Source organism: Geotrypetes seraphini, chromosome 11 (genome assembly GCF_902459505.1).
Source record: "Geotrypetes seraphini chromosome 11, aGeoSer1.1, whole genome shotgun sequence".
Taxonomy (NCBI): Eukaryota; Metazoa; Chordata; class Amphibia; order Gymnophiona; family Dermophiidae; genus Geotrypetes; species Geotrypetes seraphini.
In genome coordinates, this window is record NC_047094.1 from 68,819,686 (window position 1) to 68,847,079 (window position 27,394).

A 27,394-nucleotide genomic window follows, 5' to 3' on the forward strand; every position below is an offset into this window, starting at 1 on the left:
AAACAGCACTTTAATGATGCCCCTGGGCACAGCCCTGGCATCCTTACTGCAGGGACCTGATTACACCACACACCACACCTTTCTGGCAGAGCAAGTAAAGGTGTGTGTGGGAGAGGCTGTGTCTCTCCCAGCATACAGCTGTACAGTTCACCCAGACTTCTGCACTCACTATCCAACTTACAACATGTGCTCACTGATTTGATTTTATTTTCTATGCCGGACACCAGGCCGGACACCAGGCAGCACTTAGGTGCATACAAACAGACTTATAGTTACACAAATAAAGATATGAAGGCTACTTACAAAAGGTAATTTACCCAGGTATGGCTCTTTCCAAGGTACATTCAGCTACCACAGTCTCAAATCCTTTAGCAACATTAGCAAGAGGTGTTTTGGGAAAGAAAGCTGTGTGCATGTTCTTGAGTTAATTTTCAGCATCAGGAAAGTTTTATCCAAAAGCAAAACACAAGTAATACTTTACATTTACAATGATGAGAACAAACATAGTGATGTAGTAAATGACAGCAAATAAAGAACTGAATGGTCCATCCAATCTGCCCAATATTTACACGCATTATAAATTCATAATTATATGAAATTGTCTTTATTCTTAGTTATTTCAAGGCCACTAACCATAAAGTCCACCTACTACTGTCCCTAGGTTCCAGCTACTGGAACTGCCGTCAAAGCTCACTCCAGCCTGTTTGCGGGATACAGACCGTAGAGTCTTGATCGGCATTGTCATCATGTTCCAAATTACTGTTGTTCCTATTGAAGCCTTCCCAAGCGCGTTCTCTACTGAGTTGCCATACACAGGACACAGATAGTATAAGTCTGCCCGTGACCAGCCTTAATTAATTAATTAATTAATTTATACGATTAATTTTCTAATTATAGATCCTGTGTTCATCCCACATTTTTTTTAAAATGCTGTCACTGTTTTCTTCTCCAACACCTCTCTTGAGAAGGCATTCCAGCCATCCACCATCCTCTCCGTGAAAAATAATTTTCTAACATTACTCCTGAGTCTACCACCCCACAACCTCAATTTATGTACTCTAGTTTTACCAAGTTCCCTTCTCTGGAAAAGATTTGGCTCTATATTAATACCATTCATGTATTTAAAAGTTTGTATCATATCTCCCCTGTCCATCCTCTCCTCAAAAGTATACATATTCAGGTCTTCAAGTCTCTTCTCGTACATCTTTTGGTGCAAGCCCCCTACCATTTTTGTTGCTTTCCTCTGGACTGTTTTCTTATATCCTTCACCAGATAGGGCCTCCAAAACTGAACACAATACTCCAAGTGTGGCCTCACCAATGACCTATATAGGGGCATCAACACTTCCTTACTTCTGAAATTTTCTTTTGAACATAGTATGATATGTTCCCACTAACTTTTATGGTGAAGACCAAACTTAAACCTTTTAGACTTTGATATAAGACTAGCGTTTAAGGCCGTTACATTAACAGGTGCTAGAATAGATGTGTAGACTTTTAGCACAATTGGGCGCTGAAGCGTTTCTTTCTTTCTTTCTGTCTGTCTTTCTTTTTCCCAGCCCCCATTCTTTCTTTCTTTCTTTCTGTCTCTCTCTCCCTGGCCCCCTGTCTGTCTGTCTCTTTCTGTTTCTTCTCCCTTCCTTTTACCTCCCATGTCCAGCAGTACCCCTTCCCTGCTCCCCCTGTTCAGCAGTAGCCCTTCTCCCTTCCTTTTACCTCCCCCCTCTCCAGTAGTACCCCTTCCATGCTCCCTCTGTCCAGCAGTAACCCCTCTCCCTTCCTTTTACCTACCCATATTCAGGCTCCCATTTCCCCTTTTACCTTCCCTATTTCCACCTTTTTCCAAACTTTGACAGTGCAATACAATTAATTGAACATAAAATACTGCATAAAACGCATTATTAACTACACAAATAATACATAAAACAATCATTTACTCCTACCCTCCTCCCAATTATTAATACAATATGACATATGATGTGATTACAATATTCTCTAGAAGATTACACTTATAGATAATTGAGCAATATGGCTAGTCTGAGAATGGAAAACCCAACTAGTTATCCTAAGGACTGGTTGTTATTATGGGGCTCAGTTTCTAAAATGGCATAAAGTGGCAGGCAGATGTTTTTTGGGCAAAACTGCAGTTCATCTAAATCTCAAGGGGGCATGTCAGAGTGTTTCAGGGCAGGCTTTTAATTTGTGATAATGGCCAAACTGCTGTAGGGATAAAGACATGACCCCCCCTTAAACCTGCAATGGTGACTTACCCCTCTCCCACCCCCCCTAAGAGGCAAACGTGATAGTACATTCCAGGCTCTATGACAGCTGCAGCTATAAATGGCTATTCCTCTTACAGAAGCAAGACGCGTCCTCTTGCGTTTGGGAAACCAGGCTTCAGCCATCTTCCACCTCAGCCTGCAGCCGCCGACAGCCACCGTGGCCTTCAGCCGCCGCTGCGGCCTGCAGCTGTGGACAGCCGCTGCGGCCGACATCCGCCTCGGGGATTCTTGCACATGCGCACTCCTACCTGCGGTGCCCTACAGTGCACAGAAAATGGGAACACGCAGGTGGGAGTGCGCATGCGCGCTTAGGGCTTTATTATATTAGATACAATGTCTAAATTCAGTTCTGCAGATTTACTCTGGAAGGAGGTTTGCTTTAAGCACTTGATCCTAACTAGCCAATTAATTGCTGAGGGATTCACTGTTTAATAATTTGTGAAGTGGGTTAAAGAAAAGTGATACAGTGTTTATTATGATTTTTTTTTTTAACATATGTCTTTGGCCTTTGATTCTGTAAACCATGGGTTGCTTCTTTCTCAATTAAAATCTTTAGGACTTTAAGCCTGATTCTATAAATGGCACCTAACCACACCTAACTTGTAGCTTCCACCAGTCGGTGCAGTTGTCAATCAACTGATAGACATCACTTAAAGAATCACACTTAGCAATGCCAGTATGTAAAACCAGGGTTTTCCTGGCATAATTTGGTGATGGGATAATCGTACGCCAGACACCAGCGCGCCGACAATGAAGTGCTGACAATTCAGTGCAAGAAAGAAGCGCGCCGCGGAAAAACTTAGTTTTAAAGAGCTCCAACAGGGGGGAGGTGTGAGTGGGGAACCCCCCCACACACACTTTACTGCATAGTGTTCGTGCTGCCGTTGGGGGGGGGGGTGGAGGGTACAACCTCCCACATTATAGAGAAAACAGAACTTTTTCTGAAAAAAATCGGAAAAAGTTCCGTTTTCTCTATAATGGAGGGTTCCAACCCCCCCAAAGCAGCGAGAACACTATACAGTAAAGTGTGTGTGGGGGGAGGTTCCCCACTCACACCCCGCTTTGGAGCTTTTTAAAACTAAGTTTTCCCACGGCATGCTTCTTTCTTGTGCCGAATTGTCAGCGCTCGATTGTTGGCGCGCATGACTGATTATGAACCCCTAATTTACCAGCACTTAACACAGACGCCTAATGATACCTATGTCAACCATGCCTATTCTCTGTCCCTAACCAAACCTAAGGGGGGACAAGTCCAGGACAAATGTCAGGAGGTTCTGCTTTACGCAGCGAGTGGTGAACGCCTGGAATGCTCTTCCACAGGAGGTTATTAAGGAATCCACTGTGCTAGGATTCAAAGGCAAATTAGATGCACATCTCCTTATGAGAGGCATAGAGGGATATGGGTGGTAAAACTACATCAGGTGTATACCTGACTGGGCCTCCGCGTGTGCGGATCGCCGGACTCGATGGACCATGGGTCTGATCCGGAGATGGCAGTTCTTATGTTCTTATGTTATGTAACCTACTTTTCAGGTATGCAATGATAGGTGTCGGTAGGCACTTCAACTTAGGCATCGCTAGGCACCATGCAATCTAATTAACTAATTTTTTTAAAATTGGTTATTAATGGCATCTGAATTTTAGTTAGGCATTACTAGTCATCCGTGATTAGGGCACATAGTAGCACTTAACCTAGGCACTGTTTATAGCAGTGGTCTCAAACACATGCAGCCCGCCAGGTACTATTTTGAGGCCCTCGATATGTTTATCATAATCACAGAAGTAAAATAAAACAGTTTCTTGATCATATGTCTCTTTAGCTATAAATTGCAATATTATTATTACGACTTAGCCAAAAGGAAAGATTTATAAACTATAAAGAGTTTTACCTCATGCAAAATTGTCATTTCTTTAATAAGACATTAACTATTTTCTCTGAGGCCCTCCAAGTACCTACGAATCCAAAATGTGGCCCTGTAAAGGGTTTGAGTTTGAGACCACTGGTTTATAGGATCAGGCCCTTTGTGCCACTCTATTATTGTGTTTTCAATCTTGACTGGTCATATGCAGAAAGTTAGAACAGAGTGTTGCGAATCAAAATGGTATCAGTTAACCAAAGTGACGCTCCAGGATTCTGCACTCTCTGTATCATTTTTGAGCCCTTGTATGCAACCAAGAGGTTATTCAAGGTTATGGTATAAGTAACCATGTTTATGTGGATGATATAGAGCTCCTTTTACGAAGCCGCACTAGCGGTTTAATACGCATAAAGGTGCGCGCTAATTTGCCAGCCACGCTAGCCGCTACCGCCTCCTCTTGAGCAGGCAGTAGCGGCTAGCCAGGCAGCGATTGGCTGGCCCAGAACTTCCTCTCCGATGTCAGAATTGACGTTGGAGGTGAAGTCTTGTGAGTCCGGCGCTTGTACATGCCAGGCCTGGCTCAGGGAAGCAGCAAGGAGAAAAAGATTGCAAAGGCAACTCGATCGACTCACGTTGCCTTTGAGATCTACTGGTCGATCGTGATCAACCATTTGGGAACCCCTGCTCTATACTATGTATATTGGTATTAGATCCCTAGAATGTGTCGAATTAGGATAAAATTTGCATTAAAAACCTTGTACTATACTATGGCAAATTGTAACCTGTTAACTCTATATTATGTATGTTAACTTGTAACCCTTACTAAGCTCTTTGGGGAGAATGGGATAGAAAATTAAATAAATAATTAAGTAGTGGTGGGATGATTATCTGATCAATGATTGTTGCTTGTAATGCTCTATTTGTTCTGCCAGGGACTTTGGCCCCTGGTCAGGTTACAGTTTCAAATCTGAAGGAAATAGGAATAATTTTGGATCAGCTTTTGAATGTGCATTAGCACATGAAAAAAAATGGTTGAGAAAGCATGTTTTAAAATGAAGGGTTTAATTTATGTCTTCACTCTGATCTGTCAGAAACAGATTTTTAAATGGTATTTCAGATTCTCTTATTACCGTGGCTGGACTTCTTTATTTATTGCTTATTTAATAGGATTTACCACTTTTACTATATTAATAATCTCAACACTTAAAACTTTGCAGTTTATGGTTTATTTGATTTGATATACTGCAATAACAGAGTTGTTTATATTGAAAAAATATTTAAATAGAAAGAAAAGAATGCCAATTCCTAGACTGGATAGGGGAGAAATAAAAGAAAGGATTGTAGAACAAATTAGTTTGTTCCTCACTTTCCCAAAAGGGAACTAAACATCAAGGTGTCCATTTTCAAAAAAGATACGAGATGTCCAAAAGACGGTATAAACTGGCACTTGGATGTCTTACTGGTCAAAATGTTCAAGTTTCCATTTTTAAAACTGACTTTCTAGACATCTTTCTGGTTGTTTTGTCTCCAGTGCTTCTAAATTTTAAGGGGGCATGTTAGAGGCATGTTTTGGGCAAGCTTATGGAGGGCTTAGGGCTTAGACATTACCACTTCTCCCTTACACCTCGCCAAGTAGGTCATGGAGGAGAGGCTGGGCTTCTACTCTCACCCTCCTCTAGATTTCAACCTCTTCTTCTGCCTCAGTCTCACTGCTTCTCCTTCTTCAAAGTCCACTCCGATCTTTATTATGAGAGGGGTTGCCATACAACTTATTTTGAGGAATTGGAAAAACTGGGATCGGTTAAATTATACTTTCTGGTGGGAATCTCTATGCCACACGTTTAAAATGGAACGTATGATGGCCATACAACAGGGACATTATCGAAAATTTATGGACGTTTGGGAGCCATTGACAAATTTGAGTGCAATTGTTGGATAATTTAAGTGCTGTTAAAGTGTAAAATGTCTCTATAATATGTTACATTTATTTTTGGCTTTAAAATGAATAAAGATATTTAAAAAAAAAAAACAACCAACAGAACAAAGTCCACTCCGTCTTTCAATTTGCTCCCCTCCCTCTCCAAATAGTGGTTATTTATCAACCTCCTGACAAATCCCTTTCTTCCTTTCTCACTGACTTTCGACTCCTAGCTCTATGTCTTTCTTGAACTGTCGTCTCCTTTCCTTATCCTTGATGATTTAATTATTCTTGCTGAGGACATCTCTAACTCATACACCTCAAAGTTTCTTGCTCTAATATCCTCATTGAGTCTTCAGCTGTGCTCCAAGCATCAGAATGGCCATTGTCTTGACCTTGTTCTCTTCTCTAACTCCTCAATTGCCAATTTCTCCACCTCAGCTCTCCTTCTCTCTGACCATCATCTGATAACCTTTGTAACATGACACTCTCCCCCCCCAGACATGACCGATCCCACAAATACATTCAGAAACTGACATGACCGATCCTCACAAATACATTCAGGAAACTTCAGGCTATTGGCCCAAGTGCTGTCTCTGCCACTATCTCCCCCTTTCTCTCAAACACTATACTATGCAAATCTGTCAATGAAGCAGTCTTTTCTTATAATACTATTCTCTCCTCTGCCCTTGATACCCTTGCTCCTCCCATTTCATGTTCTGTAAGATGCACCAAACCCCAGCCCTGGCTGACTTCTAAGATCTGCTATTTACATTCCTGCGTCTGATCTGCGGAACATCACTGGTTAAAATCCCACGCTCACGCTGACTTTGTTCACTTCAAATTCCTGCTGACCTCCTTCCAATCCGCCCTTTCAGTTATCCAGCACTCACAGGGATTGGTGGATACCAGATAACTGTTTTTCTGGTTAATTGAGAGTGTGTTAGAAACCTTGTCTAACACACTCTCAATTCCATCCCCCCCTCCCTCCTGCACCAAAGCACCAGTATGGCAGCGGTCCTGATTCACAAAGCCTTCCTCCCTCCCTCCCTCAAACCCTGAAGTGGCAGAAGCAGGCGGTGTTCCTGAGCTGTGAACTCCCTTACTCCCTCCTTCTCTCCCTTCCTTACCTGAGTGCAGCTCGTCAGCAGGAGGCAGCTTCAAAGCAGTCTGCTTGCAGCCAGCCCAGGCAGGGCCTTTCCTCTGATGCATTGGAAGTGACACATCAGAGGAAAGGCTCTGCTAGGGCTGGCCTTGAGCAACCTGTTTTGAGGCTGCCTCCTGCTGACAGACTGTACTTGGGTAAGGAAGAGAGAGAAGGAGGGAGGGAGTAAGGGAGTTTGCCGCCTGCTTCTATTACTTCGAGGTATGAGGGAGGGAGGAGGTGCCATGCAGGTGCTTCAGGGCAGAAAGGGAGTTAACAGCTGCTTTAGGGCTTGGGGGCTTAAGGGAGGGAGGATTTGCGGCTGAGGACACTGCTTTTGGTGCTTCGGGGGACTTTTTTTTTTATTTTTACACCTGCAATTTTTTTGCCAGTTGTGTGAGAGTTTCAGTTAACTGAGACAAGGTTAACCGGACTCTACTACAAAATCCACTTGACTGATTCTTTTCTATCCAACCCTTGCCGATTCCTTGCCTCGCTTAACTCTCTACTCAAAGTGCCCTCACCTCTGACTCCTTCTTCACTTTCTCCCCATACCATGGCTAAGTACTTCCATGACAAGGATAACTTGATTAACCTTGAATTCTCGACCAAAACACCTCTGCCTCTCCTCCCTCCTGTCTGCCCCGCCGACCCTCCACCGACCCATGCCACCTTTTCTTCCTTCACAGATATCATAGAGGAGGAAACTGCACATTATCTCTCCTCCTTCAAACTCACCACCTGTTCCTCTGATCTCATCACCATCTCTCCTATCATCCCTGCTATCTGTCATATCCTCAACTTATCCCTCTCTACTGTGACTGTTTCCAATGCCTTCAAACATGTCGCAGTTACACCACACCTCAATCTGATGTCTCCAACTGGCTCTGTATTTTCTCTCCATTCTTATCCCCTGACCTCCTTATATTCTTCCCCATCCAACCCCTAAATGTGCCTCCTGAATTCATCCTATTCCCCCTGTCCTCAATCCTTTCCTTTCCTCATCTCCCTGGACTCCCCTATCACCCTTGGGACTTACCCAGAGGTGATCCCTGTAGGTCTAGTGGGCTGGAATGGGAGTGGTCCCTTTCTGCTCTGGCTAAAGGTTCAAAAATGGCTGTGCTGACCACTTCTGGACCAGCCCATAGAGTAGACTGTTAGGGGATTCCCTCTGGGTAACTCTCAGAGATGATGGGGGCTCCAGGGGTGGGTTAGATATGCTATAGGTGTGCTGGGGTTTGGATTAAGGCATATCTTGGGGATTGCATCGGGGTGGGGAATCTGAGCTGGAAAAAATAGAGGTTTTGATTGGGGAGCCAATGAGAGATCAGATTAGTGAAGAGAGGATGACAGTAGGGAAGGAGTCATAAGAACTGCCACATGAGATTCTTAAGGCAGCTTAGTGACACCCTTTATCCAGAGACCCGGGTAGCTGTCTTATCTGGGTTTGAGATGAAGGTTGTCTGGTACCCGGAGAAGTGCCAGCAGCTAGCATGTGCAGATTAATGCTGGTGCCCAGACATGGCTCAGCATTGACCATATGAGTCTAGCATAGCCAACAACAGTGTTTAAAATAATGCTCACCATCACCAGCTGAATTGTGACTGGTGAGTTGTTAGTTTTGTCTAGGTAATATTTTTTTCAATGATTTAAAAAGTGCTCTTATACTTTATAATCTACCCTCTATGCCAGTGGTTCTCAAATGGTATGCCTTGGCACACTAGGTGTGCCACAAATTGTCATGGGTAAGTATTGTAGAGCCGAGGCTTGGGGAGGGTACAAGGGAGATTGGTGAGGTCAGGAATGTGTGAGTGAAAGAGTGGCGAGGCTGGAGAGTACATGTGAGAGAGGCAGAGAGATGAGACAAGCGAGGTGAGGGTGCAGGGGTGAGAAGAAAGTGCAGGGGTGTGGGGAGGGAGTGCACGAAAGGCAAACTGGTGGGCAGGAATGTGAGGCGCAACACAGCCGAATGTCACCAGTTGGCTCCGGGTCGCCCTCTCTGCCACATGGCAGAGACAGAGAGGGGATCGCATGATGCACAGCAGATGTGCACAGGACAGGGAGATTTGTCCGATCGGGCCTGTTCTGTTGTCGGTCGGGTGCAAAAGCGCCACAAAGGTGGAGGCAGGGAGGGAGGAAAGGTGGAGTGGAGAAGAAAAGACGCTTAAGGGGGGAGAAGGCCGCTGAAAGCACTGGGGAAGACAAAGGGGTGGAAAAGAACGCTGAAAGGACATGGGGTAAACGGGAGGAAGGGGGGGAAGGACCCTGAAAGCACTGGGGAAGACAAAGGGGTGGAGAATGCCACTGAAAGGACATGGGGAAAACAGATGGGGGAGAAGGCCGCTGAAAGGACATGGGGAAGGCAGAGAGGGGAGAAGGATGCTGCCTGACAGGACATGGGAAAGATGGTGGGGGAGAAGGACACTGAAAGGAAATGGGGAAGAGGGAATGGGAAGAAGACGCTGGCAGGGAAGAAGACAGAGGTGCCAGACTATGGGGGGAGCGGAGGGAAAAAGATGGGTGCCAGACCAATTTGGGAGGGGGGAGAAAGGGAGAGGCACAGTAACAGAGCAAATGGAAGACACAGAGAGAAGAGAGGCAGTGGATGGAAGGAATTGAATGAGAACATGAAGAAAGCAGAAACCAGGCAATAAAGGTAGGAAAAAAATGATTATTATTATTTTTTTTTTGCTTAAGGATAAAGTAGTATATTAGTTGTGATGATAAAAATTTATAAACATTAGAGGCTCTGATAGAAACCCGTTTACAAAGTATGTATTCTTCCCAATTAATATTTCCAAATTAATAAAGTCTTTTTGCTTATTTTTAAATGGGTTTCTACCAGAGCTTTTAATTCAGTAGCATAATTAAATGAAATAACTATTTCTGTAGTTTATAGGGACAGGCGGGGACGTAGGGGATTCCTCACGGGGACGGGTGGGGACGGAGGGGATTCCTCGCGGGGACGGGTGGGGACGGAGGGATTCCTCGCGGGGACGGGTGGGAGTCCTCACGGGGACGGGTGGGGACGGGTGGGACTTTGGCGGGGACGGGTGGGATTTCTGTCCCCGCGCAACTCTCTACTCTGGGACAGGGTACCTTGCTGGTATGGTCATTCTCAGGTGTGCTCTTTGCCTGTTTCCGGATTTTACTTTTCTCCCAGTCACTGTTTTCTTCATAGTCCTCCCTGATGGTGGACACCTGTGGGGGATTTTCCTTTCTGTGTTTCACTGAAAACAATTGAATTCAGCTTTTCTTTTACTAGGAGGGAGAGGGGGGAAAAGCACTTCAGTTTTCTACATCATACCTATGTAATATTCCCTTCAGGGTGGCTCTGGGTCCAGGGCCCGACCTGGCTGGAGTCCCCCAAAAGCAGTCTCCATCTGACCCTCATTCAGTTGGCACTTGGTGCCTCCACCTGGAGGGAAAAAAAGGTGTTAGCAGGTAGGTTCACCCTCTTCTCCCTCCAGAAAAATTTTTTTTAAACCTTTTAGGACCAAGATTGGCTAATAAATTAAACTGGTTTATTTGAACTATGCACATAGGCCTAATCATAAAACAAATTGTCAGGAATAGGTTTCAACAATTTTAATACTTCCATACTTAAACCAACACTAGTGCAGATAATTCAACAATGTATGTACACTATTCAGATATTCAAACCCTCTGTTTATGGTCTCTTGAACCTTTAACTTTCAATTCAAATCCTGCTTCTCCAAAACCTGAAAGGGGCTTTCAGTTCTGACTGCCAACACTATGGTTGTAAGCTCCTCCCAAGCATTTTAGCTTAGACACCAGGTGGGCACAGATGTGTACCTAGATTCCTCCTTCCTTTTCCAACCTACCCTCGCCCAGGCCCCAAGTTCTCACTCAATCCATGGAAGCTCTTAGGGGTAGGTAGATGCTGTCTTTCTCGGCTGGTGGGCCTACTCCTGTGGCAGCCTCCTGGTGGTTATCCTTTAGCTCTGAGGACTCCAGCCCTCCCAAGAGTCCTCCACCTCCGCCGTTAGTCTCCAGCGAGTCTTCTCCTTTGTTGGGCCATGGGTAACAATTGCACCCAAGCAGCCTGGTACCTACGTTGGGCTTCTAGTGCACTCTGGTAGTCTTCCCCTCCTTCGAGAGGAGCCTCTGGGATAGCTCCCTGCTGGGGTCCCAGTTACCAGCCCTCAACAGGGCTCAATGACCACCAATAACAGGACTCCCTCTAGAGGGCTGGCTCTGCTTTTCTTGGTCCTTAGGCACCAATAGTGCCTCTGAAGGCCCTTTTCTTCTGCCCTGAGCTGCTCCCAAAAGCTGCTTGAGCTCAGCTCCCAAGAGCTGCTGGTCTTTTGCCCTGAACTCTCTGCTCCCAAGGGCTGATTGATCTGTTTCTTCAAGATTGCCATAGGGGTACAAAGCATACCAGTTCTAAAAAGAGCTCTGTGTCAGCCAGTGTCAGAGTTTCCCATCTAGGGAGAAACTTCCCAAATAAGCATAATGCACAGATATGACTCTATATAGTGCAAACTCATAGATACAAGGCTCTATTTCAGCTCTCTTACCTCCATCATTTCTTCTCTCTTTTAAATTGTGAGGAGTATGTCATTCTAATTCAGCTTTGTTCAGTTTCTCATCCCCACATTAATCTGAGCCCACAAGCTTTACTCCTATTCATTAGATAACCTCTTAAAATGCATAACATTTCACCCAAGTGTTTGAGTGTTCATCCCTCAGTGCAGATTTGCTTATGGAGTTACCCAACCTCTCTGCACAATCAGCCATGTAACTTTCATAAATTGGTAAATCCTCCTGCAGTTAGATAAGTAGCAGACAGAAACCCTTCTTCAGTTTTAATACAAACAGATAACTGCTGGTTTCAAACCCATTGTTCACAAACACCTCTTTCTAAGCTCTGTCAGAAACCCACTCCCAGTGGGGTTTCACCTCTGTGAATTAGGGGTGTCTTCACTAACATTAAATATAAAAAAAGAGAAAGACTTCAATGCATTTAAAATGAAATGAGGGTATGTTTGCCTCCTATATATCCCAACATTGGAAAAAGTCACTAAAAAATATCAAGCTCATGTTTCACACAACCACGCTTAATTTATTAAAACAAGGTTATTAATAGCTTTCTGGTTTGTTACTTGGATTCATAGTTTAGTTACTATTTTTTAATTTTATGCACAAGTGCACCAGAAAATTTTTCATATGTTTTACAGTGGCCTAATGGTTAGAGCTACAGCCTCAGCACTCTGAGGTTGTAGGTTCAAGCCCCATGCTGCTCCTTGTGACCTTGGTCAATACACTTAATCCGCCATTGCTCCAGGTACGTTAGATAGATCGTGAGCCCGCCAAGACAGATAGGAAAAAAATGCATGACTACCTGAATGTAAAACTGCTTAGATAATCTCCACTGATAGGCATTACATAAATATAATAATAACTTGGTCCAGGAGTATAGTACCCCCTTGTCAGTCAGGTTTTCAGGATATCCACAATGAATATGCATAAACTTGATTTGCATGCACTGCTTCCATTATATGCAAATTTATTTCATGCATATTCATTGTGGATATCCTGAAAACCTGACTGGCAACGGGGTACTCCAGGACCAAGTTGAGAAACACAGTTTTTACAGTGTGCTGTGAGCCAAAAAAGTTTGAGAACTACTGTTCTATGCTATCTTGAGTGAAAGATGGAACAGAAGTGTTTTAAATTAATTTGAACTTTCTGAATCCAAACCAAGGCATCTGTTACTGAGAAAACAGAGTAGATCCACTAGCTGAGCCAATATCAAAGTTATTCTCATTATTCATATCCTTCCCCTGAGTATTTTATTCTAATACATGATCTGTCCTACTGCAATTCATTTTGCCCTTACCTTTACTACTTCACTTCAGTCTACTCTAATTCATCCCTATTTTCAGTGCAATCCATTTCATTATCAGACTTTCTCATCCCATCCTACATAAATATAACCCCTTCTACAAAGAAGCTTTCTAGTACTAGGGTGGGTTGACAGGGATATGGAATTGCAGTCAAGAATGCAATGTTATGCTAGCTGACATCACAGGCAGCTGATTACTTCCTGTTAACCTGCCCGGGTCCTGACCTCAGTCACACATCAGTGGCCCAAAGTCTTGTTCACATTCCTTCTCATTAGCCAATGCTGAGAGGGTCCTAGGTAATAGTGGGGGAGGGGAAACAGACGAGAGAATCTGTTATCTGTTCTTTCATGCCCTAGCAAACTCCTCTGAAAGACTGAAACGGATCTAAAAAAAAATTGCTTTATAAATGCAGAGTCTGGTGAAGAAATTGATTATGGATCGATTGATTTGCAGCAGTGTCTATTTTATAATAGACTCAGCTCCAGCAAACAGTCTGTTCTCCAGCTGAACATGGATGGGAGCAAGCACGGACTCCTCCACCCTTCTAGTCTTTACCCACTTAAAACTGCTCTCCTCTCTCACTTCTTACTCTGGGACTTGCTGCTGTCCTCTCTTTGCTTACCCAGATACATGTTTTGTGCTCTCTTCTTACTCCCTGGCCCCCCAGGACATTGCTACTCCCCTTCCATTCTTCTCTCTTGCCCCTGCTCTCTTTCCTCTTACCCTAATACACATGCTGCTTTCTTTCCTTTTGCACAGTTTGCTGCTTTCCTCTCAGATATAAAACATACAGGCAGAGGAAAACAGGCAAAATTATTTAAAAAAGAGACAGGAAGGGCTGTTAAAGGAAAAAAAAACAATAAAAAGAGGAAATAAAACTATTTTTAGATATTTACAGTAGAGACAGCAATAAATAAAGGGGAAATAGGTAACATAAAGGTAACAAGTGGGATTTATGCAGATCAGACCAGCAAAATGCAGAAATCTTAAAATATATTATTTTGCTCAGTATTTTCAGAAAAGGAAAGTGTATCAATAAATGTAAAATAGCTACAACCCATTTAGAGAGGCATTACATGAAGTATTCCTATAAATGAGAGTGAGTAATACAATATGACTCCCTACTCTTCAGCAATGCTCCCCCTAAGGATCTGCTGGGTGCTTGCAAATTTTTTCTCATGTGAGGAACGAGTTCTAACTACATTTTTTTCATGCGAGTCCACCAATTTTCCAGATTTGCAAGTATTTTTGTGAGTGATCCTGTAAAATCTGTGAGCAATGCTCCTAGAATGTACGAGCACATATGCTCAGCTTAGAGGGAACATAGCTCCTAAATCAGTGGTCTTCAGTACAAGACCTTTGAGCCAATGGCGGCTGTGGAGACCTTCTGGTGGCCCGCACACCTATCCGATGCCCCCTCCTCCAGGCAAGATCCAGTGTTTGCTCACCTTTCTCTTTCCCACCAGTGCTGCTCTTACTCTTTGGGCTGCCAGCAGCATGAGAGAAGTAAACATGCTGCCTTTGGCAGCCCGAAAGTTCTCTCTCTGCTTCTTGATATGTGAGGACAGGAAGCAGTAGCAGAGAGAAAGCTTCTGGGCCACCAAAGGCAGTATGTTTACTTCATTCATGCTGCAGCAGTCTTAAGAGTAAGAGCAGTGTTGCTGGGAGCGAGAATAGTGAGGAAGTACTGGATCCTGGGGAAGGGGGGATTGCATGGGGAGGGTAACAGAAAGATGCTGGACGTAGTGATGGGGAAAAAAGGAAACTAAAGATACCAAACCTCTAGGGGAGGGAAGGGGGAAGAATAGAAAAGGGCAAGGGAAAGGGAGAGATGCTAGACAATGGGATGAAAGGGAAGAAGGGGGTGAGAGATAAGGGGAGGGTAATAGAGAGATGCTGGACTGTGGGAATGAAGAGGAAAGGTAAAGAAAGAGGCTAGACTTCCAGAGGAAGAAATGGAAAGGGCGGATAGAGATGCCAGACCATGGAAGGTGGGAGGGAAGGAAAGAGAGATGAAGATAAGAGGATGAAAGGGAAAGAGGGAAGACAGATACTAGATTACAGAAAGGAGGGAAGAAAAGGAGAGAGATATCAGACCACTGGATGGGGGAGAGGGAGGGAAGTAAAGAGAGATGCCAGACCAGGGAAAGGAAGGAGCAAGGAGAGATTCCAGACTAAGGTAGGGAATGGGAAAGGAAAAGACAGAGAGATGTCAGACCACAAAGGGGGAGGAGGGAAGGGAAGGAAGGGAAAGAGATTACAGACTGTGGGAAGGAGAAAGATCCGAAACCATAGGAGGGGGAAAGGGGGAAGACAGTTGTCAGACCATGGGAGAGGGAAAAAATGTGAGGAGATGGTACACAAGGATGTGAGGGGTGTGGCAGGGAAGATAGATGGAAAAAATGTTGTTTATGGATAGATGAGAATAGGGGAGGAGATGGCACACACAGATGAAGGGGAAGGGAAGAGAGAGGGAGGAGAAAGTGCACATGGATAGGTGGGAAGGGAAGACATGGAAAAGTAGATTTGAGAAGGAAGGGAAAAAATGGAAGAAAGTTGAATGTTAAAAATTTACAAAGATGGATGTAGGGCAGAAAGTGAAGGACAGAAAACCAGCAAATGAATAAGAAGGCCTTAGAAACAGAGTTAAGACGAGCACAGTCAGAAGGAAGTGCAACCAGAGACTGGAAACAGATAAGTAGAAAACTAAAATCACCAGACAATATAAGTAGGAAAAGTGATTTTATTTTAAATTTAGTAATTGAAATATGTCAATTTTGAGAATTTTAACTTCTGTCTATATTTTGCACTGTTCAGGAAGAAATTAATTTCTTTCTATTTCTCTGGTGGTGTACTGCATGCAGAGTCTGTTATCTTAGGTTTTTGTTTGTGTATATTAGGACTTTTAGTTTGTGGTCCTGTATTTGCTTAGGGTTTATCTGTGTTCTGCATGTGTGACCAAGGCCACATGTTCTGGTAGGAATGAATGTCATGAAATGTTATTGGTATCATGGCCCCAAGTAGGAAGATATTTGTTGGCTCTCCTTCAGCCTTTTTGGACCCAAAATGGCTCTCACTTAAAAATTAGCAAAGACCACTGTCCTAAGTACTAAATTAAATCAAAATCATGCTGTCCATATCCCCTGCAAATCTCTTCAAATAGTTCTTGAAGATACAGGAGGTTCCAAGCAGGGATGATGGTTTGGGGGGAGAGGAATTCAATGGGACACTTGTATGCCACCAAGAGCCCCAAGCCTATCTGAAGTTGAAGGAGGGACACCCTGCTGGCAGGATTTGGGATCACTAACAAAATTTCTGTTCTGGTGCTTTGGCTGCACCATACTAAACTATAGTTGGGCACTGAATTAGGTGATAATTAAGGTTCTGTGAGGAAGGCAGAGCAGCTGTAAAGGTCACCAGTGTAATCAGATTATTGTGTTAGCTTCAAAGGGTCTGTATGTAGCAGACCCTCCAGGGTAGCATTTCTAGTCTCCTAAAAATCAAACCTGTAGAGAGAGAGGGGAAAAGTCCAATATCACATTCTTTCTGAGAGGAGAGAAGATGACAGTTCTCAGGGTAAGTATACATTATTTTTCTCTGAGCTTTGATAATTTGGGGCATAAAAGCTAAATTGTAGGTTCCTTTATATAGGCAGTTTAGATCTTAAGAGCAAACTTTGTAAAGCTAGTTAACATATTATAAAAGCCTTTTATAGTTTTTAAACTTTATCTTTCTACTAGAGATAGTCTCTGGCAGGCATAGCAGGGTCTGGCTTAGTCTTCATTCCTACCCAACCTCCCCACTCCCACCCACTCCTAGCTAATTTCTTTACTTACAATCAGGAGGACTGTTTATTACATATTCGTATTACATTTCATTACTTGCTATGAATCAAACACTAAGTAAAGCATACAGTATAATCCTAAGGCTCTCTCTCTACTAGTCTAATATTCCAGCAACTTTAATAGGGTTTAAATAATCAGCTCACAAATAAGATGCAGACAGTAGTCCAGCAGCAAGATGGGTGCTATCCAGTCTTTTGCACTGAGTGTCACACATATGATTATCTCTCACTTGGCAAAATCTCCTAGCTTTCAGATAATGAGTCCGTTTCCTTGAGGTTAGAGTTGCAGACTTGGAGAAGCTAAGGGAGACAGAGAGGTACATAGAGGAGACCTACAGGGAGGTTGTAGAGAAGTCACACCTCCAGTCTCTGGCAGCTCCTGTGCTGTCTTGGAGGAGGGAGATCTCCTAAAAGGAGAGCATCACCCTGCTGAAGTAGGAAATTATCTTGTAGCCAGGACCTGCCCACCAGGGGATGCAGTATTCGCTCACACTGAGGGGGTGTATCCAGGGGCTTCTGGGTTGGGACCGCTTTTGTAGTTGGTGATTCAATTTAATATGATCTTTAACATATAATGCTACTCTCCCCCCCCCCCTTTTTTTTCTTCCTACCCTGTCTTTCCTGAACAGATTATAGCCCGGTATAACTACATCTCTGTGAACCACATCTCCGTGACCGCCGCTATATTCAACTCGTCTTCTTCCATCACAGCTTCTAGATCCAAAATCTTGTTTCTCATACTTCGAGCATTAGTATATACTGCTTTCCAGACATTGCCCCCTTTTCCCATTTGTGTAGAAGTATTCAGTGATTTACTTACCTGAGGGCTTAAACTCACCCGGGGCCTTTGATCACTCTGCTCCATCACTTCTAGTTTAAAGCCCTCTTCAGTAGATCTCCTAGCCTGATGCCAAAGACACTTCTTCCCTTCTTTAATATATGCATACCATCCCTGCTCAGCAGCCTTTGGAAAATCATCTCATGGTCCAGGAAGCCAAAATACTCTCAATTACACCATCCAAGTTGCCATGCATTTATCTTCAGAATGCGAGCTTCTCTGCCCTGATCTTTACCTTCAACAAGGAGGATGGATGAGAACACCATCTGTGCACCTGAACATACACTCCCTTCACTTTATGAAGAGCTTTTTCTAATGTGATAATACCTTGGTGTATCTGAAGGTTCCAGGCACTAACATAGGAAATAAAATCCCCTCTCAAAACTGCCTTGATTGTTTTTGAAAATAATAAAGGGTTATCTACATGCATTAAACTAGCAATAAGATTCCTATTGCCAATCATATATTTCTAAAAGTCTTAATTTCGATATAAATAAAATATGAATCTCCAGAATCGGAACTTCCCCACCACTCATTGGACCATGCTACCTGGGTAAATAAAGAAGAAGAGACAAGAATATAATCCAGTCTAGAAAAGGACCCGTGGGCACAAGACAGGTGGGTATAATCCCGTTCATTGGGTTGCAACAAGCGCTATGAGTCCACTAAATCTAAAAATTGGCAGAACGCCCTCAAAATATGATCCCCATCCTTGTTGAAGTTTGAGTAGAACACAGTCTATCCAAAGAGGGATCCATAACCAGGTTAAAGTCTCCCAAAATCAGAAAAGGTTTATCTAAATGTGAGGAGCATAACTGAATCAATTGCTTATAGAAGCAGGGATCTACTGCATTGAGATCATAAACAGTTAACAGTAATAGTTTAAAATCCCCAAAAGCCAGACTTAGTAATAAATAATGTCCCTCCCCTGATTTGACCAAGACTTTCACAGTGCAAGGAAGGGATTTGCGAATAAGCACTGTCTCCACCCCCCCCCCCCCCCCAATCGCCCTCCTAAGGAGGATAAATACGCCTTGCCTACCCAATGGAGTTGCAACTTACAATGCTCCTCAATGGAAAAGTGAGTTTCCTGCAAACAGGCAATATCAGCCCTATGATGTCCCAAAGCTGATATCTTTGTTCTTTTTATGGGAGATGATATGCCTCCCACATTCCAAGTAATTATTCTATGCAGTCTAGTAGGGGACCCCAGCAAGATTAGAAGAAAAGCTCAGATCCAAGAACCAAATAATCCCAATTACTTAAAAAAACCCAAGAGCCCAGCTTCCCCAGGTGTCTAGAATGGACCCTCAAAAAGGAACATGTACTATAAAGAGGTCATAGATGAGGAATCAAGCTATTTGTACAGTATAAAGTGAAAGTTGAAGCAAAGGTCTAAACAGGCTAAACTGTGCTGCCAAAAGAATTGAATGTCCAGATAAAGTTATTCAAAGATACGGACTGTGGGAAGGCTAAAAGAAAATGTCAATGTATTAAAATACCTTTTTGGGGCACTGTCGGGTGCATCACTGTATACTGTACAACAGTTTGGCACCACAAGGATACTACCTAGATCAGGATGTTTCTCCCATATCGGTAGCCCTTGATTTAGAAAACTTTTGAGGAAGATCACTGCAAGGCCTAAGATTTAGAGGTGACCAAAACTGGGTTTTTCAGTTTCAATAAAAACCAAATTGCCAACATTTGCCATTCAGTTTTAACATAAACTGCCACCCAACTCCCCTTCCCATTGCAGAGAGCAGGTCCTTTCACGCCAGCTACTATCCCACCTCTCCACAATAACCCCATCATCTGAAGGCCATCCCTAGACTTAACTTTAAATGTCCTGGTGGTCTAGTGGCCTATTCCTTGGCAAGAGCAATCCCCAGTCACTTTTGCTCTGACCAAAAGGGCTGCCAGGACTTCTCACAGCAGTCTTGTAAGGTTACCATGAGAGAACATTTTGGGACTGGAACCAGCATAAACAGGAGCAATCTCTAATCAGTCCTCCTTATGCTAGTTCCAATCCCAAAATGGCCACTGGGACCTCCCATGGCAGTCTTGTGAGGCTGCTGTGGGAAGTCCTAAGAGACATTTTACTTGAGGAACTGGCAGGGGCAAGAACAACTAAGGATTACTCTTGTCCACAAGAGACTACTAGACTACTAAGACAATTAAAAGGTAGACATGGGTGGGGGGTAGCACTACTAGATCATCAGGGAATTTAAAAGTAGGCCCAGAAGGGCCTATGGGTGGTTGGGTGGGCAGAGAGAGGAACGAGTTTCAGTTTCAGAAGAAAATGTACTGCCATTTTCGGCTAAAATCTGAACCCAGATTTTCAGGCAGTTTTGGTGCTGAATCCAAAATAGAAACTGAAATTCAGTCGGTCTCTACTAAGATTACTTTAAAAGAACTAGAGAGAGCACTCTGAGATCAGAGAAAATGTTAACTGTTCAACAATATCAAGATTACTCCACAGACATGGTCTGTATGGAAAAATGGCAAGATGGAAGCTACTGCTGAAGAAATGCCATATGATGTGCCAATTGGTATGAGAAGAAACACTTAGGAGACATTGATTGAGGCAATCAGACTTGCAAATCCTCCCAATTATCTTTCATGGTCATTGGGCAAGTCCCTCCTATCCATACCCTTCTCCTCCACTGCCAGTTCCAGACTCCATCCCCTTTATCTTGCTGCACCGTATGCCTGGACAGACTGCTTGAGTCATTACACCAGGTTCCGTCTCTAGCAATATTCAAATCCAATCTAAAAGCCCATTTTTTTAAGCTGCTTTCAACTCCTAACTCCTACTCACTGTAAGACACCCATAGCTATCCTTTCATTCTCTCTGCAATAAACTCTCCAAAGTCCTGTCTGTGAGTCTGTCCATATTAGATGGTAAGATCTTCAGAGTAGGGACCATCCAGCGTTGCATATGCCTTTCAGTGCTATAGAAATGATAAATAGTAGTGGTATTAGAAGCAATACAGACAATCCACACCAGTTTCCTTAGTAGCTTCTTCTTAACATAATCCACCACTGCTCCCTCCCCAAAGAGTTTACATTACAGGAATCACTTTCAATTGCTTGAAGAGTTTTGCCTGCTCCTCTTTCTCTCAACTATACAACCAAATTATCAGCAATTATTTCTACATGAGTCTTCTCTTTATTTGCTTTTGCAGGAACAAAATGCCACAGATACCCTGTTTCCCTGAAAATAAGGCCTATCCCGAAAATAAGCCCTAGCATGATTTTTAAAGATGCTCCTAATATAAGCCCTACCCCAAAAATAAGCCCTAGTTAAGATCGACCACTGAAGTCCCCCCCCCCCCACGAATGTCCCTGACACTCCCTGACTCCATCCTTGACACAAGTGCTCCTGATTTGCTGAAAAAAATCAGACTTGTTGATTCACAACCCCAACCCCTGCTGCTTTAGGAGGCCTCGGAGCAGAAGTATGTCAGTCTCATGGTGGGAAGGTCAGTGGGGTTCTGCTGCACAGGGGGATGGGAGGGAGGGGTAGAAAGATGCTGCACAAGGGGATGGGTGAGAGGGTTGGTGGGGTTCTGCTGCACAAGGGGATGGGAGGGATAGAAAGATGCTGCACAAAGGGATGGGTGAAAGGGTTGGTGGGGTTCTGCTGCACAAGGGGATGGGAGAGATAGAAAGATGCTGCATAAGGAGATGGGTGACGGGAGGAATGAGGCTGCATATGGGGGGAGGGGAGAAAGGAAAGAGAAAGAATTGGGGTGGAGGAGAGGAAGGGAAAGATAATTATTGTACATGTGAATAATAAGACATCCCCGAAAATAAGCCCTAGTGCATTTTTTTGACCCAAAATTAACATAAGACACTGTCATATTTTCGGGGAAACACAGTATCTGCCTCTTGGCTCGATACAAACTGTGTAATGTTCCTCGTTTATCATACCTGGATACATTTTGACATTCTCTTCTACCCTTAACATGACCCTGGTAACATCACGACAATCATCAAAGAAATGCAACTGATGCCATTCTGCTGCAGTTCCTACTCAAACTGTACATCCAATTTTTTTCATAATTCTCACCTGAGTACACACCAAAGCAGTGTCCAAGACCTGCATCAATTCAGGCAACAATAACAATCTCTTCTATCTCTCTATCTAATATGGTATCTTAAACTGGCAAAGGCTATTTATTTTTAGCATTTATTTACCATATATAACTTAAGTCAGTGTTCCTCAACCACCGGTCCGTGGACCGGTGCCGGTCTGCAGAAATTTTCTGCCAGTCCACAGGGCCGGCACATCAATCGGGCAGAAGACAGTGTTCTTCAGCTGCCGGTCCACAGTGCGATCAATGCGGTGTCTTCGGGCCAGCTCCCTGAGTGCTGCAGTGCACAAAGCCATGGGAAAAGGCTCCTATGCGCGTCCTGCGCCTGAACCGGAAGCCTCAGTTGGGTCCATGTGCCTAAGGCCCCATCTACAGGAGGAGCCTAAGGCAACTGGGCCAATTCCGGTTGGCCCAGGCACCTAAGGCCCCTCCTGTGGGTGGGGCTTGAGGTGCCCGGGCCTATCAGGCCCTAAGGCCTGCCATTCTGAGGATGGCGGGCATGCCAGATAGACGAGCTTGGGACCCGTCCGTTCGGCACACGTTCTTAAGATACGGGGGGGTGGAGGGTTTCGCAAGTTGGCGGGTGGAGGGGTGTTCAGGGGGGCCGATCGGGGGTGTGGGGGCCAGATGTAGGGGGGCTGCATTGGGGCAGGAGGGCCTGGGATCCCTTCTGTCCATATTTTAGTGGAGTTGGGGGGGTCACCGGGGCAGGAGGGCTTGGGCTCCCTCCTCCCCTGATCGTTTTGGGGGGGTAGTTCTTCGGGCAGGAGGGCTTGGGTTCCCTCCTGCCCTGGTTGTGTCAGGGAGGTGGGGGTTGTTTAGGCAGGAGGGCTTGGGCTCCCTCCTGCCCTGATCGTGTTGGGAGTGTGGGGGTTGGTCAGGCAGGAGGGCTTGGGCTCCCTCCTCCCCTGATCGTATTGGGGGGGTGGTAGTTCTTCGGGAAGGAAGGCTTGGGCTCCCTCCTGCCCAGGTCATGTCGGGGGGGGGGGGGGGCGATCATGGCAGGAAAGATTGGCTATCTCTTATGCCGCGATAGCAATCCGAAGTGCCGCGGTTGGTGGCACATTGGGATCATTATCGCGGCAGGGGAAATGAGCCATCTCTCCTGCTGCGATCCTTGCTGGGGGGGGGGGGGGGGCTGTGGATTCTGTAACCGGTGTTCATTTTGACAGACACTAGTTACAGAATCCAGCTTTTAGTCAAAGGACTGGCTCCTCCTTCACCTATAAGGTCTGGTTTTGGGCGTTTGGGATTTAGGCTTTTTTGGGGGTTCATTATTCTGTTGTAAGTGTAGAAGGAGTGGTGGTCTGGGCGCTTAAACAGTGGAACGTAGAGGCAGGCCATTATTATTTTTTTTTTAAATACTCCTTTTGGACGTTTTTTTGAGAATGGACATTTTCCCTGCTTCTACTTTCAACGTTTAGGGCCTAGGCCAAAAGGGGACTTAGACTTTTTTTTTAAATTATGCCCCTCCACGTGTTGTTAATACGATTATATTGTGTGTGTGTGTGTGTATATATGAATAATGAATGGAAAAAATGGTGTTACAATTAGTATTATTATGCGGGCAGGGTCTGGGGCGGAGATTGGGTAGAGATAGGCACGACTTAGCTCAGTGTTCTTCAACTGCTGGTCCATGGACCAGTGCCGGTCCACAAAATAATTATTTTATTTCCTCCAGTCTATAGGTGTCAAAAGGTTGAACACCGACCTAAGTGGTGTACATTCAGGTACTCAAGCATTTTTCCCTATGTGTCTTGGCAGGCTCACAATTTAATGTACCTGGGGTAATGGGGGGATTAAGTGACTGGTCACAAGGATTAGTGTGGGATTTGAACCCACAACCTCAGAGTGCTGAGGCTGTGGCTCTAATCACTGCACCACACACTCCTTTGGCTATGTTGGTTATGTCCTCAGTGTTACATTTGGCCTCTTCCTAGCTTTCTATAGAGCAACACAAGCTTCCTCCATTGGTTCTTCTGCTATGTCATCCAACTCTCCCTCTTCAAGAACAAATTTCTTCATCATCTCTTGCTCTTCTGTTGTTCTTTTTTCACTTTTCACTCTCTACTTTTTTTCATCCTCCTTTCATTTTACCTGCCTTTTCTTCTGTAGTTCTTGTCTTCTGATCTCAGGGAGGTCAACTGGTCCAATCTGATGTGGTCCAACATTCCCAACTTCCCAGGTTTGAAAGTAAAATGTTCCCAGAACAACTTTCTATGTAATGCAGTCTTGTTTCTTAGAGCAGAAACACAGTGTGTAAAAGTTTGAGGCCTTTCTGCCACCAAACATGATCTCTTTGATCCAACCGATGGACCAGGGAATAATTGCCAACTTCAAACATCATTACAGGTCATTCGTCGTAAGATATATGATGGCAGTGATCGATGCAAGCATGGAATCCAGTCCCCGAGCTGCTGAGCTCACGAGAAAAATGACGGTGCTCGACTCTCTTCGCATGGTACGGGAGGCGTGGATTCAAGTCTCATCATCCACGATTTCAAATTGCTATCGACGGGCGAGCTTCACTCAGCATCTGATGAGACAACTGAAGCTGACACTTCGTCCATTGAACTCCCAGTTGGACTCTCGCCACAAGAGTATGAGCTGAATATCGTGGTTGACAACGATGTGCCCACATCATCTGACAGCACTAATTCCGATATCTGTACAGTCATAAAGGACACTGCAGACAACCAAGAGTCTGATGAGGATTGAAATACTACTGTGGTCATCATGACTAATGAAAAACCTGCAGAGATTGTTTCCTTCTCAGACACACTCAAGTCCCTACACACACTGTGTTGTTAGTAGTCAGATACACAGCCTGAATCTTGCAATCTGCATGCAGAAACCATGACTGTTTATTTCAGTAGAATGTTGTTTTAAAAAAAGGTTTACAGTGTATTGCATTAGACGGAACAGTAATGTTTCTATAACTGAACCGTGTTAAATTGTACTCGGTGTGTCTTTTGCTGAATAAAAGTTTTATTGCATTTGACTACAGCATATTGTGATTTTTCATGACTAAAAAGTAGTACTCTGATTAAGCGCACATTCCATTTAAGTGCACGTCACGGTCCGGAGGCCTTGCACTTATGCAGAGACGACTGTACTACTTAGTAGCTTTATTGCATGCCCCTAGTCCTAGTATTTTTGGAACAAGTAAACAAGTGATTCACTTCTACCCATTCCACTCTACTCAGTATTTTAGAGACCTCTATCATACATATCTCCCCTGAGCTGTCTCTTCTCCAGGCTGAAGAGCACTAGCCACTTTAGCCTTTCTGCATAGGGAAGTTGTCCCATCCCTTTTGTTGCCCTTCTCTGTAATTTTTCTTATTCCGCTATGTCTTTTTTGAGATGCGGCGACCAAAATTGCATACAGTATTCGAGGTGCGGCCATACTATGGAGTGATACAAGAGCATTTTAACATTCTTATCTTTGTTTTCCACTCCTTTCCTGATAATTCAAAGAAACATGATAGCAAATAAAGGCAATTGGTCCATCCAGTTTGCCCATCTGCAGCATCCACTAACTCTTCCTCTCTCTAAGAGATCCCATATACCTGACCCACGCTTTCTGGAATTCAGACACATTCTTTGTCTCCAACACCTCTTCTGGCAAACCATGCCAAGCATCTACCACCCTTTCTGAAAAAAAATATTTCCTTAGATTATTCCTGAGCCTATCACCACTTAACTTCATCCTATACCCTCTCATTCCAGAGCTTCTTTTCAAATGAAAGAGACTCATCTCATGCGCATTTATGCCACGTAGGTATTTAAATGTCTCTATCATATCTCCCCTCTCCTGCCTTTCCTCCAAAGTATACATATTGAGATCTTTGAGTCTGTCCACTGACCATTTTAGTAGCCTTCCTCTGGACTGATTCCATCCTTTTATATCTTTTTGAAGGTGTGGTCTCCAGAATTGCACACAATATTCTAAATGAGGTCTCACCAGAGTCTTATACAGGGGTATCAATAAATACCTCATTTTTCCTACTAACCATAACTATCTCTATACACCCTGGTATCCTTCTATCTTTCACCGTCGTGTTTTCAACCTGTTTGACCACCTTAAGATCCTTCCTAACATTCTATTTGCTTTCTTAGCCATTGTGGCACACTTTGCTGAGGGTTCCAGTGTATCCTCAATGACACCTAAATCCTTTTCCTGGGCGTTGACTCCTTACGTGGAACCCTGCATCCCATAGATACAGTTCAGGTTCCTCTTTCCCACATGCATCACTTTGCACTTGCTCACATTATATGTCATGTGCCATTTTGATACCCAGTCTCGCAAAGTCCTCTAGTAATTTTTCACTATCCTCTTGTGATTTAACAAATTTAGGGCTCCTTTTATCAAGCTGCACTAGAGGTTTTACTGCAAGATGGCTCAGTAAATGTTCCGACAGCTCACAGAATTCCTATGAGCGTTGAAGCACTTACTTCACCAGCCTGCGCAAAAAGCCTCTAGAGCAGCTTGATAAAAATTGGGGGGGGAGGGAGGGTTAATTATCTCACAAATTATTCTCATATCTAGATCACTAATAAATATGTTAAAAAGCAGGGTTTTTTTTTTTCTGTTCCTAGTGGGCTCACAATCTCCAGTAAGTTCTGTACCTTGGGCAATAGATGGATAGGTGATTTGCCTAGGGTCACAAGGAGCAGTTGTGGAAATCAAACCCAGTTCCCCAAGAACCTGCATATAGTATATGTAAACCACTTTGATTGTACCCACAGAAAGACCCATATCAAATCAATGATCTTTTAAAATTATAAAAATAAAAAGAATAAGAACTGGCAAACAAATGAAACCTACAAGTAATCAGTCATCTCAGATCTCTCAGGAGGCAGCAGTGAGTCTCATCTTAGCTCTCTCCTTCACAAAGTAGTCAGACTTCATAGTTCTAGCTCACTCAGTTTTCATGAAGTCATGCGCAGTTCAAAAATGATCTGTCTCAGCTGCATGGTTAAAAAAACAGATGCTGTTTAAAGTTTAAACACGGTTCTGTAGACAGAGCCATTTGGTTCAAACTAAATGGTGTGGAATTGCATGACCTGGCCTCCTCTGCAGAGGAGAGAGCTACTGTAAGACTCGCTGCTACCACCATATCTACAGCTAGAGACAGACCAGCTTACATGTGTGATCTTGTTTCAGCTGGGGTGGTATTTATCAACCCATAGCGACGCCTACGTTTTACAAAGTTATAGTTTCCACAAGTGATGGTCCAGAGACAGGATATGGACAGGGCTGGCTCAAGGGACCGTGGTGCCCTGAGCCAACTTTTGCATTGGCGCTTCCCATCCCTGCAGTCTGGTATCTCTCTCTTCCCCCTATTCCACTTGTGATCTCCCCCTCCTACTGGACCAAATGAGGCACTGGCTCAGGGGACCGATGGTAAAGGGTGCCAAAATCCCAGTTCAGCATCTATCCCTCTAGAAGTTTGAAGGTAGACTGGACTGGGATTCTGGTGCCCTTTATCACCAGAGCCCTGGATATGGAAATTGGAGGTTGGGGGAAGAGGAATAGATCA

At 44.1% G+C, this 27,394-nt stretch overlaps 1 long non-coding RNA gene across 1 annotated transcript in view; it reads right to left on the reverse strand.

Annotated features, from left to right (window-relative positions):
* Positions 1 to 302: 302 nt before the first annotated feature.
* LOC117369025 overlaps positions 303 to 27,394 on the reverse strand; it is a 39,923-nt gene continuing 12,831 nt past the window's right edge. The window contains exons 2-3 of the long non-coding RNA XR_004541066.1: positions 10,510 to 10,620; positions 303 to 418 (exon numbers count right to left, since the gene is read on the reverse strand). This is a non-coding gene — a long non-coding RNA (uncharacterized LOC117369025). The remainder of the gene's footprint in view (positions 419 to 10,509; positions 10,621 to 27,394) is intronic.